The sequence below is a fragment of the Dermochelys coriacea genome, chromosome 18 (assembly GCF_009764565.3).
Source record: "Dermochelys coriacea isolate rDerCor1 chromosome 18, rDerCor1.pri.v4, whole genome shotgun sequence".
In the NCBI taxonomy this organism is placed as follows: Eukaryota; Metazoa; Chordata; order Testudines; family Dermochelyidae; genus Dermochelys; species Dermochelys coriacea.
Genome location: NC_050085.1, coordinates 1,693,262 through 1,706,905, shown reverse-complemented (window position 1 = coordinate 1,706,905; position 13,644 = coordinate 1,693,262). Strand labels below are relative to the sequence as shown.

General features: G+C 47.4%; 1 long non-coding RNA gene across 1 annotated transcript; it reads left to right on the top strand.

Moving 5' to 3' along the window:
* Window positions 1-533: 533 nt before the first annotated feature.
* On the top strand, window positions 534-7,315 carry LOC122457081. The gene is made up of 2 exons (XR_006276402.1): window positions 534-589; window positions 7,222-7,315. It is a non-coding gene; the product is annotated as an uncharacterized LOC122457081 (long non-coding RNA).
* Window positions 7,316-13,644: the final 6,329 nt, after the last annotated feature.

The following is a 13,644-nucleotide window of genomic DNA, read 5'->3' as shown; positions in this document are numbered from 1 at the left end:
CTGAGCCCGTTTTCCCTGCCAGTTTGGGACTCCAGCACCCTGTCTTGTTGAGCCAGACACACTGCAAACACAGACCCAGGTCTGAACCACATCCCCCAAAGCTGCAGACAAAACTGAAAATGGCTTAAGAAGTACTCCTGTCTCCAGCACCCAGTTCCCAATGGGGTTCAAACCCCAAATAAATCCGTTTTACTCTGTATAAAGTTTATACAGGCTAAACTCATAAATTGTCCACCCTCTATAACACTGATAGAGAGATAGGCACAGCTGTTTGGTCCCCCAGGTATTAATCACTTACTCTGGGTTAATTAGTAAACAAAAGTGATTTTATTAAGTATAAAAAGTTGGATTTAAGTGGTTCCAAATAATAACAGACAGAACAAAGTAAGTTACCAAGCAAAATGAAACAAAACACACAAGTCTAAGCCTAATAAATTAAGAAACTGCAACAACTCACCCTTAAAGATGTTCCAATAAGCTTCTTTCACAGACTGGACTCCTTCCTAGTCTGGGTCCAGCAATCACTCACACTCCCGTAGTTACTGTCCTTTGTTCCAGTTTCTTTCAGGCATCTCTTGGGGGTGGAGAAGTGTTATGCAGACAAAACTATACAGGATCATTTCAGGAGACACGACAAGATGTCACGTTTATTATAACACAATTTGATTTATGACCAATAACTAATATCTAATACCTATGTATACACACCACACACACACATCAAATGTTCTGCAGCTGCTAGATAGTTACCAGTCCTGAATGTAACTTGAGTTCGTGGCTTGGGTTCGTAGCTTGTGGCAGCTAACTGGCCAGGAAAGCAGGACACAAGGAAGAGCTGGGTCTCTGTTGGGCATGCACTGGTGCCCTTCCATGTTGGCAGCAGAATGTTACCCTCTAAAGTCTTGCATCTCACCCATCCTTTTTGTAGGCTTTAGTTTGAATCCAGAGTCTATAGGTCTTGCTGTGTCATGCTGCCTCTAGGTTCAGTGTGATTGATCACCCGTCAATTGCAGACATGACTTTCAGCCTGGGACCTGGCTTTGATGTTTCTTCAATTGTACTTTTGTTCTCTTCTTTTGAGGGTGGACTCTTCTTGCTTTGTCAGGGCTGTTGTCTGCATCTTCAGCCATCAGTGTTTACACTTTATTTCATCAAGACAGTCTGGGGCTGAAGGTTGATTCCATCATCCATACATACCTCATTCACACATCTAAACTACACTAATAAGATTACAGCTGGGTTTTGCAAAAATGAAGGTTGCAGCAAGCTTTTACAAAATGGAGTGAACATTTAAAAATGGAGTTTGGGACAAGTTAAAATGGAGTTTGAGTTACAACATGGACACGTGTAAGGAACGGCAAACAGCGAGCAGAAGTTACAATGTTGAAATAGTATAAGTTTCACCGATTTAAGCAGCAATTGGATTGAAAGTGAAACTCAATTAGCCAGTTATTGGGGTAACCGGTTTTATGAATGAATGTTGTTTCATTCATAAAACTTTACTTATGAAGTTATATTAATAAAGTGAAAAATTAAAAACAATTTCATTGATCAGTTCTACATTGTCCCCCTTTTGACCCTTCAATCCAGGGGTATTGAATGGGTCACACTTTATGTAATTGTTTTAAGGCTATAAATGTGAGCTTGTGGTTTTAGCTTAATATACATCTGTTTTATCCAGCACCAGCATTAGGACCAACTTAACGGTCAGGATTACTAATAGAATAATAATGGGATGAAAAATTATATCTAGAACTGCTGACTAGGTGGGCTGCTCCTACAACACTCTGCCCCTTGATCTATGATCATTACAGTAGTAGTTGTCATTGTAGGGCACAGGTGATCTGTTGCAAACAAACCAAACAATCATAACCAGGTGAATATAACTAAAACCATTATAACTGACTAAACATCAGCTATAACAAACACAGATGCAAACAATCATAATCATAATAATTGGGAATATAATAAAACCATCACCATTACAATAATTGTGTACATTGACAAACAAAATGAGGCCCAAGTTTGATGCTGCAATAGCCATCAAATAATAAAAGTCACTGAGGTAAGGACCTCCTTAAGCACACACAACAAATAAGACTTTGTAGGAGTACCACAGTTGTCATGCAAGGTTAAGCTGATTTGGACTTAAACTAACATTTAGTTGCTAAAATGTTGCAGAATCCCCTATTCCTAACAGTTGTTCTCAAGAGGTCTCTGGGGACCTGAAAGATAGGGCCCTACAATCACAGGCCAAGGTCTCACAGGTTATGGGGGCCCATGAACTACCCTTCAGGGCTTGAGGAAGTAAAACGAGGGTGCAAAGAGGAAAGTGTGGAATTAACAATACAAGCAAATGTAACTAACAATACAAATATATCAACACCAAAAATCAACAACAAAATGATTATTAGAGAACCTAACAAAAAATAAACCTGATGCATTGGGGATCAAAGTCTTTTGGACAGAGGTGTAAGTGATTGATAATTTGGTTGGAGATGGGGGAAGTAGAGAGAGGAAAAGGCATTTACCCTTTACCTAGTATAGTATTCCCTCTCTCTCTCTGGACTCAATGCTAGCACAGGACACCTACCAAAGACAGACACAGAACATGTAACACAGAACACTGAACACAGACTTTGTTATAAGAAAAAGGAGTACTTGTGGCACCTTAGAGACTAACAAATTTATATGAGCATAAGCTTTCGTGAGCTACAGCTCACTTCATCGGATGAAGTGAGCTGTAGCTCACGAAAGCTTATGCTCAAATAAATTTGTTAGTCTCTAAGGTGCCACAAGTACTCCTTTTTCTTTTTTGTTTTTCTTTAAGGATATCTTTAGATTGTGTTTTCTTAAACATTTTCCCCAACAATTGTGAGCAACAACAAACCACAATACAAAACCAAATTGATATACTATAACCTCCTCGCTCCTGAAAGAGCAACTTACAACTCCTGAAAGAGCAATTTCCCTTTTTAACTCCTGGAAGAGCAACTTACAACTCCTGAAAGAACAACTTACAACTTAACCCTCTCTGGGCTAGAGGGAGAGATGCTAAGCTGCCCTCTATATCACTCGGCCTGCTACCACCGAGGGTTCATACACTAAATATAAAATTCATTCCCAGGATAAGAGAGAGAAACACTAAGTTCTCCTCTTAAGCTCAGTCTTGCTACAGCTGAGAGTGTATGTACCTAGGATTTTTCGGTTTGGAGAGAGGATCTTTAAGTCCTCCTTCTATTGCCCGACCATACTATGACTGGGGGTATACCCACCTCCAATTATTTCCCCCCCAGAGTCTGGGGTGGAGAGAAGGATGCTAAACCTCTCCCCTTTTTCTCAGCCGTGCTATGACCAACAGTGTGTATACCTTTTAATCATAACAATTCTCAATGCATAGTAATTTTACTATTCAACTAAGATCCAAACCAAAACTCTTATTTCCTTCAGAGTTTCTGGTTAATTAACTGAAAGTTTCCAATCTTTTTCCTATAGTGCCAGGTTTACTAAAGCTGGCGATGTGCACACCAGTATTTATAATAGTCGTGGATTCTGGGCTTGCTCCCCCCACTGCATTCTCCATCATTAATGTTATACAGACAAAACTGCACAGGATTGTTTCAGGGGACAAGACAAGATGTCAAGTTTATTATAACACAATTTGATTTATGACCAATAACTAATATCCACTACCTATTGTGACAGGGTCGGGCCTGATGGCCATAGGAGCGTGACCCTATTGGGATCCGGGAAGTGGGTGGGCGAAGCCTGTCCACTGCTAAAGGATCACCCCCAGCCTAAGAGGGGGATCCACAGGACCTGGATACCAAATAAATCTGGGGGACAACTAATGAAATAACAGGGACAGGAGTGTGGTCAAAGGGTCAAACGAAGGGAGCTGGATGGGGACACCGAGCAGAGAACCCCGGACAGCCACCCTCTGCTCTTCAAAGGCATCAAGGGAGTCAGAGGACACCACCCAGAAGAACTCTGCTCGGATACGTGAACGGACCGAGGATCGGAAATAGGTCCCACAGTCACAGGAGACTCCATCGGCCAACCTCCTCACTCTGGTTTTATAGATGACCATTTTAACTAGGGCCAGGAGAAGGTTGACCAGGAGATCCTGTGACCTTGTGGGGCCATGGATAGGGAGTGCATAAATAAAAATGTGAGGGGAAAAATGCAACCAAAAACATAATAAAATATTGGTGAGGAGCCCGAATAGGGGCTGCAGCCTAGCACACTCCAGATATGTGTGTGCCAGGGTTTCCCTCACGCCACAAAAGGGGCAGGTGTCTGGGATAGGGGTGAACCGTGCCAAGAACACGCCCGTGCTCACGGCTCCGTGAAGGAGCCGCCAACTGATATCCCTGGCGGGCCTCGGGATCAAGGTGGAATATAGGCTGGCCCGCTGCGGCTCCTCACCCTCCAAAGGTGGCAGGAGGTCCCGCCATTTTGTATTGGGGCGGGACACAAGGGTGAGGGCATGAAGGGTGTGGAGCACGAGCGTGTAGAGCTGTTTCCTTGGCGCGGTTTGGAAACAGACCAGCTGCATCTTGTGCAGCCGGCTTACAGTGAAGGGCGGAGAGGGTCAATTGGGTCCATGAGGCAGGGGCCCAATTAAAAGGTCCAGCAGGCCTGGGGTAGAGGGTGGGCGGGGCGCGCCATCGTGCAAGATCCGGTCAAGATAAACCTGAGCAGCGGGCAGCAAAGCGGCCTTCACCTCCTGAAGTACGCGCCGGGGAGTATGAGGTCTGGAAAACCCCATGCGCTGAGCGAGCCTCACGGGATCCAGCCAGTCTCCCCGGTTGTAGTCCAGGAGGTCTCTGACTCTTGTGACTTCTGCCAGAACCAACCTCTGGCGCACCGAGCGGGACTCCGCCACCTGCACACGGAGCTGGGGGTTGTGTAGCAGGGGCTCCGCGAGGAGATCTGCCCCCTCAGTAGCCGCCACGGACCTGGTTGTTGAAAACAGTTTCCAGGTCTGGAGGAGGTCCTGGTGGAAGACCGGCAGCCCAGAGAGGTCTTGCGGAAGACCTCTTGGATGGAGATAAAGGAGCTGCCGGTTGTATCGGAGCCCTTGGAAGCGGCGCAGGAAGGCGTGCGCCAGTATGCTCCACGCCGGATTACCTGCACCATAACGGAGCCTCTGCAGGGCCTGGAGACGGAAGACATGGACCTGAGTAAGCAGACATTTCAGGCCCTGCCCTCCCTCCTCCAGGGGTAGATGGAGAACCCCTGCAGGGACCCAGTGCAGTCCTGACCAAAAGAACTCCAGAATCGATGTCCGGAGGTAGTCCAGGAAGCCCAGGACTGGGGCCAGGGTGTTGAGCCGGTACCAGAGCATGGACAGGACTAGTTGATTCAGCACCAGTGCTCTCCCTCGAAGGGAGAGGCACTGGAGTAGTCCTGTCCATTTCCAGAGCTGATCTATCACCCCGCCCTCTAAATTCTGCCAGTTCTCCGGCGGAGGGGGAAGCGTGGCAGAAAGGTAAACGCCGAGATAGAGCAGCGGACCCGAGCTCCACCAGATGGCCTGAAGCGCGGGTGGGAGGGAGCTCGCCTGCCGCCAGTCCCCTACCACCAAGCCAGAGCTCTTGACCCACTTGACCTGTGCGGAGGAGGCTGCCGAATAGATGGCCTGGCAAGCCTCCACCGCAACAAGTCGCCTGGGTCCTGGACCACGAGGAGCACGTCATCAGCGTACGCCGACAGGACCAGCCGCAGCTCCGGCTCCCACAGCACCAACCCTGTCAACCTCCTTCAGAGGAGACAGAGGAAGGGCTCAATCGCCAGAGCGTACAGCTGGCCCGAGAAGGGGCACCCCTGCCGTACTCCTCGCCCGAAGCTGACCGGTTCGGTCAGGGTCCAGTTGAGCCTGACCAGAAACTCTGAGGAGGCGTACAGCGCTCAGAGAAAACCCACAAACTGGGGTCCGAAGCCAAATGCTTGCAGAGTGCTCAGAAGATACCCATGATCCACCCTGTCGAACGCCTTCTCCTGATCTAAGGACAGGAGGGCGAAGGACAGACCATCCCTACACCCAAGTTCCAAAAGGTCCTGGACCAGATATAGGTTGTCGAAGATGCTGCGGCCCGGAGCGGTGTAGGTCTGGACTGGGTGGACCACGTCCGCCAGCACGGACCCTAGCCGCAGCGAGATGGCTTTTGCCACGACTTTGTAGTCCATGTTGAGGAGCGAGACGGGACACCAATTTCATAAATCGCGGAGGTCCCCCTTCTTCGGCAATAAGGCGAGCATGGCTCGCCTGCACGAAAGAGGGAGGACCCCGCTCTGCAAAGATTCGGCCCAGACGGTGACTAGGTCTGGGCCCAGGACGTCCCAGAACATGTGGTAGAACTCCACGGTCAGCCCGTCCATGCCCGGAGATTTATTGGTGGGCATGCGACGGAGGGCTTCCGAGAACTCGGCCAGAATGAGAGGCAGCTCTAGCTCCCTACAGTCGCCCGTGCTGACCGTAGGGAGCTCCTCCCAGAGCACTCTGCAAGCGTTAGGATCAGTCGGATCTGGGGAGAAAAGGCTTGCGTAGTAGGCTCTTGCCCTTCCGCACATCTCCAGCAGATCCGTGAAGGGGGTGCCGTCTTCTGCCAGAAGGCAGGTGACATGTTTCTTGGCCCCCCTCTTTTTCTCTATGGCGTAGAAGAAGCGGGAGCCATGATCCATCTCCCGAAGGAGAGGGATGCGGGATCGAACTTTGTCAGGGCTGTTGTCTGCATCTTCAGTCAGTTTACACTTTATTTCAGGACAGTCTGGGTCTGAAGATTGATTCCATCATCCATACATATCTCATTCACACATCTAAACTACACTAATAAGATTACAGAGGGTTTTGCAAAAATGAAGGTTGCAGCAAGCTTTTACAAAATGGAGCATGCGTTTAAAAATGGAGTTTGGGACAAGTTAAAGTGGAGTTTGAGTTACAATATGGACACATGTAAGGAATGGCAAACAGTGAGCAGAAGTTACAATATAGACAAGTATAATGAATGACAAACAGTGAGCAGAAGTTACAATGTTGAAACAGTGTAAGTTTCAGCAATTTAAGCAGCAATTGGATTGAAAGTGAAACTCAATTAGCCAGTTATTGGGGTAACCGGTTTTATGAATGAATGTTGTTTCATTCATAAAACTTTACTTATGAAGTTATATTAATAAAGTGAACAATTAAAAACAATTTCATTGATCATTTCTACAGAGGCCATCTCTTAAACAAGCTGAAGACAAAATGGAGGGGTTTCCAGGGCCTTTTATATTCTTTCTCCTGTGGGCAGAAACCCCTTTGTTCTCCTGTTCAAAATCACAGCAGCAAGATGGAGTTTTAGCCACCTGGGCAAGTCACATGTCTATGAATGATTCAACTTTTTGAAGGCCGATGCCACTGTTTACATGTTAGTTTGAACGTTCCCAGGAAAGCTCAGATGTGGATTGGCATCTCCCAAAATCCATTGTCAGTTAAGTGTTTCTTGATTGGGCACTTACTGAGAATAATCCTTTCTCAAGAAGCTGACCAAATGCTTTTCTGAGGCTACTTAGAATCAAATACATTGTGATACAGGTACATAGTCAATATTCATAACTTCAAATACAAAAATGATACACACATACAGACAGCATAATCATAACCAGCAAACTACAACCTTTCCATAGACACCCCACTTGACCTCCTCTGTACAAGACCTGGTGCCACATAGGACCTTGGTTCCAACAATGATCTATATGGTCACAGTTAATGTCAATAACATCACATACTTTGCATCTGTCCTTATTGAATTTCATCCTATTTATTTCAGACCATTTCTCCAGTTTGTCAGGATTACTTTGAATACTAATCCTGTCCCACAAAGTGCTTTCAACCCCTCCCAGTTCGGTATCATCCACAAACTTTACAAGTGTCTCTCTATGCCATTATCCAAATCATGTATAAAGATATTGGATAGAATCAGATCCAGGACAGATCTCTGAAGGACTCTACTCAATACGCCCTTCCAGCCTCACTGTGAACCATTATTAACTACTCTCTGAGTATGGTTTTCCAACTAATGGTGCACCCACCTTCTAGTAGGTTCATTGAGGCTATGTTTCCTTTGTTGCTTATGAGATGGTCATGTGAGACAGTATCAAAAGCCTTACTAAAGTTGATAGATCATCACATCTACTGCTTCTCCCCATCCACAAGGCTTGTTACCCAGTCAAAGAAGGATATTAAGTTGGCTTGACATGATTTGTTCTTAACAAATCCATGTGGACCGTTACTTATCACCTTATTATCTTCTAGGTGTGGTGCATGGGAGATGCTAAGAAGGGGTAGTACCTCTGTTGGAGGAACATGTAGTGCCCCTTAGTTCATCTGCTTTGATCCCACCTACACCCAGCTCTCACCTGTGGCTCCAAGTAGCTGTTTGCATGCGACTTCAACCACACCCTGGGAAACCACTTCAACGAGTAGGCTAAAACAGGTGAGGGTAGCCGATGAGTCTTTTGCCCTCAGTGAAATAGGGAAACAGCCTTTCTCTAGCATGCAAAGACTGTTCCAGTGAACTGGGCGGAGGAAATCAATTTGTGGTTCAACGGCCATGAAGGCGGTTCAACAACGTGCTGTGGGACGTGGAGAGCATGACAAGGCTCTGAAGATGTTCTGGTCACCCACTGCAGCTAAGGAAGTCTCCAGTTGTAACGATTCTTCATGCCACTGGAATCTCGTTTCCACAGCTGAGAGAGTGAGATGGCCCCTGTGCAATGGCTTTCTTAATCAAAATTTTCCACACAGGTTTTCTCGCAAGTCTCATCCCATTAACATCATCTATTGTCATCATCGTCAGCAATGGACTACCAATAATAATATCTTCTAGGGGCTTACAAATTTTGTTTGATTATTTGCTCCATTATCTTTTCGGGTACTGAAGGTAAGTGACTGGTCTATAATTCCCTGAGCATCACAGTGCCTAATCTTTTGGTGCCTAGAAAAATCACAGGAACACCCCATGATCAACAAAGCCAGCAAGCTAGGTGTGGGCCACCTACGCCAGACAAGGAGAGATGATGACATGGGGGTGAGGGGTGCTAAACTCCACCCCCTCAGAGACAGACACATAGCACTGCTTGGAAACCCGCTGCCTGGAGTCCAGACATTTAGGCACTGAAGGCATTTCTTGTGCCTACCTCACCTCACCCAAAATGGCTGGAGGAGACACAGCACCTGATAACCTGTATCACAGCGCTTAGAGCATGCTCCTGGGGTGTGGGAGACCCAGGCTGCATTCTCCTCCCTCTGCCTGATGGGGAGAAGGGATTTGAACAGGGGTCTCCCATCTCTCAGGAAAACATGCTAACCATCAGGCTATGTCTACTCTGCTGTGGGGCTTGCTCAGTCCCTCCTGGTGAAGCTGTTCCTTTCTGGATAAATAATGACAGGGTGGCTGGAGCAGGGGACCAGACCCAGGACCTCCCATCTCCCAAGGGGTGCCCTAATGACTGGCTGCAAGTCGCTCTCACCCTCCTCCCATCCCCCTACTGGCCTAACGAGCATTTAAATACTTGTCCCCTCCTCTTCCAGCTGGATTCTGAGTGGGAGCCAAGCTGGTAGGCGCGACCAGACACCTATCTTCTCTCGTCCTCAAATCGCTCTGAGGCTCAGATGAGAGATTAAGTCCAGACACCTAGAGGGAGGCAGCAGTGCACATGCCCCAGGGTCTAAAACTGAGGCACCTAGGAAATTTTTACAGTTAGGTGCCAAGTGAATTTTGGCACCTCCAGGGTTAGGCAACAGCCAAGCAGGAGTTTCGCAGATCACAGTGGTGCCGTGCATGGGGACTTGGGCACCTAACTCTGGACTTTAGTCTCTTACGTCACATCGTGGATAGCATTCCCTAGAGCCCTAGAGCTTAAGGCCTGACGGGAACATTAGATCATCTAAGTGCCTGGATAGTGCAGGCCATGACATTTCACCCAGCTACCTCAGTGTTGAGCCCAATAGCTTGTGTTCAGCTAAAGCACATTCCAGAAAGCCAGTCTGGAGTGGAAGCCATCAAGAGATGGAGAATCCATCACTTCCCTGGGGAATTTGTTCCAGGGGTTAATCACTAGGGGTCTACTCAAATCACAGAGAAACACACATTCTTCTAGGGGTTGGGCATGGCATAAATAGCCATTCACGGACCATATCCATGAAATTTTCTATTTATGCCATGACCAACCCATGAAAAATGTGCGATTTCTCTGCAGTGTTTCTCAGACTGCGAGCCCTGATCATAGGCGCCAACTTCTACTGGTGCCAGTGGGTGCTCAACCCACCTCGGCCCCTGGCTCTGCCCTGCCTCCACCGCTGCCCCCCATTCCAACCCCTTCCCCAAAGTCTCTGCCCCAACTCCGGCCCCTCCCTGCCCCTATTCCGACTCCTTCCCCAAATCCTCTCCCCGGCCCCACCTCTTCCCCTCCACCTCCCCTGAGCGCGCCACATTCCTGCTCCTCCCTCTCCCTCCTGGAGCTTGCTACAGCTGTTTGGCGGTGGCAAGCGCTGGGAGGTAGGCAGAGGAGTGGGGACGCGGTACGCTCAGGGGAGGAGGAGGTGGGGTGGCGCAGGGAGCTTGGCTGCCGGTGGATGCAGAGCACCCGCTAATTTTTCCCCATGGATGCTCCAGCCCTGGAGCCCCCATGGAGTCAGCGGCTATGGTCCTGACCCAAAAGGGGGTCAAAAGCCTATTATGGGAGGGTCACAGCATTGCTACCCTTATCTCTGTGCTGCTGCTGGCAGCAGCGCTGCCTGAAGCTGGGCGTCAGAAGAGCAGCAGCAGCAGCTGCTGGCTGGGCACCCAGCCCTGAAGGCAAAGCCATGGCCAGCAGCAGTAAAGAAGTAAGGTGGCAACAGCATACCATGCCACCACTACTTCTCCCCTACTGCCTTCAGCGCTGGGTGCCTGGCCAGTAGCCTAGCCACTGCTCTCCATTCTGCGTTCAGAGCTGGGGGCAGGAGACTAGATTTCATGGGGAGGCCAGATTTCATGGTCTGTGACACGATTTTCATGGCCGCAAATTTTGTAGACTCCTCTTAATCACCTTCAGTGGTACACACTTGTGCCTAATTTCTCATTTGAATTTTTTTCAGAGTAGCAGCCATGTTAGTTTGTATCCGCAAAAAGAAAAGGAGTACTCGTGGCACCTTGGAGACTAACAAATTTATTTGAGCATAAGCTTTCGTGAGCTACAGCTCACTTCATCGGATGCATTCGGTGGGAAATACAGTCAGGAGATTTATACACACACAGAGAACAGGAAACAAGGGGTGTTACCATAGACACTGTAACCAGAGCGATCAGGTCAGGTGAGCTGTTACCAGCTGAATAGTATTGGGCTTAGTACTTATCCCCATTGCCGCTAGAAACATCCCCTTTGGTGAGGATGAGGGTTCTCCATTGATAACTGCTCTGAGATCTGTCAGTTAACCAATTTGTACTGCATTTAACACATGCTTCTCTGATATTGCATAGTGCTCATCTTTTTTAACCAGCAGGGCGTGTAGTACTAAGTCAAGTGCCTTCAAAAGTAAATATATTACATCTATGCAGTTACCTTTATCAACCAAATGTAATCTCAAAGAAAGTGTGTTTGGCAAGACCTATTTTTCATAAAACCACATTGACTGGCACTAATTATTTTCCTCGTCTTTATTAATTCACAGGTTCTACGGCCAGAAGGGACCACTGTGGTCATCTACTCTGACCCCCTGTACAGCACGGGCTAGAGACCTGTCCCAGAATAATCCCTAGAGCAGATCTTCTAGAAAAACATCCAATCTAAACTTAAAAATGGTCAGTGATAGAGAATCCACCATCACTCTGGTAAATTGTCCCAACGGTTAATTACCCTCACTGTCAAAAATGTACACCTTATTTCTACCCTATGTCTAGTTTCAATTTCCAGTCATTGAATCATGTTACAACTTTCTCTGGAGGATTGAAGAGGCCGTTATTAAAGATTTGTTCCCTATGTAGGTACTTGTAGACTGTGATTAATTCACCCCTTAACCTTCTCTTTGTTAAACTAAGCAGATTGAGCTCTTTGAGTCTATCACTAAAAGACATGTTTTACAGTCCTTTAATCATTCTCATGGCTCTTCTCCGAACCCTCTCAATTAATCAACATCTTTCTGGAGTTGTCGACACCAGAACTGGACCCAGCATTCCAGCAGCAGTCATACCAGTGCCAAATATGAAGGTAAAATACCTCTCCACACCTCCCTGAGATTCCCCTATTTATGCATCCAAGATTAGCCCTTTTGGCGACAGCCTCGCCCTGGGAGCTCACATTCAGCTGATTATCCAACATGACTCCTAGCTCTTTTTCAGAGTCCCCCTTCCCCAGGATAGAGTACATGTGTCCTGCATGCATTGTTCCCAGATGTCGACATTTACACTTACCCTTGCTAAAACGCTGTGATGTTGCATCCCATAATGCTTTATAGAAATATGCTTATAGAATCATAGGATCATAGAATATCAGGGTTGGAAGGGACCTCAGGAGGCCATCTAGTCCAACCCCCTGCTCAAAGCGAGACCAATCCCCAACTAAATCATCCCATCCAGGGCTTTGTCAAGCCTGACCTTAAAAACCTCTAAGGAAGGAGATTCCACCACCTCCCTAGGTAACGCATTCCAGTGCTTCACCACCCTCCTAGTGAAAAAAGCTTTTCCTAATATCCAACCTAAACCTCCCCCATTGCAACTTGAGACCATTACTCCTCGTTCTGTCATCTGCTTCCACTGAGAACAGTCTAGATCCATCCTCTTTGGAACCCCCTTTTCAGGTAGTTGAAAGCAGCTATCAAATCCCCCTTATTCTTCTCTTCTGCAGACTAAACAATCCCAGTTCCCTCAGCCTCTCCTCACAAGTCATGTGTTCCAGTCCCCTAATAATTTTTGTTGCCCTCCGCTGGACGTTTTCCAATTTTTTCACATCCTTCTTGTAGTGTGGGGCCCAAAACTGGACACAGGACTCCAGATGAGGCCTCACCAATGTTGAATAGAGAGGAATGATCACATCCTTCAATCTGCTGGCAATGCTCCTACTTATGCAGCCCAAAATGCCGTTAGCCTTCTTGGCAACAAGGGCACCCTGTTGACTCATATCCAGCTTCTTGTCCACTGTAATCCCTAGGTCCTTTTCTGCAGAACTGCTGCCGAGCCATTCGGTCCCTAGTCTGTAGTAGTTCATGGGATTCTTCCATCCTAAGTGCAGGACTCTGCACTTGTCCTTGTTGAACCTCATCAGATTTCTTTTGGCCCAATCCTCTAATTTGTCTAGGGCCCTCTGTATCCTATCCCTACCCTCCAGCGTATCTACCATTCCTCCCAGTTTAGTGTCATCTGCAAACTTGCTGAGGGTGCAATCCATGCCATCCTCCAGATCATTAATGAAGATGTTGAATAAAACCGGTCCCAGGACCGACCCTTGGGGCACTCCGCTAGATACTGGCTGCCAACGAGACATGGTGCCATTGATCACTACACATTGAGCCCGATGCTATAACCAGCTTTCTATCCACCTTATAGTCCATTCATCCAGCCCATACTTCTTTAACTTGCTGGCAAGAATACTGTGGGAGACCGTGTCAAAAGCTTTGCTAAA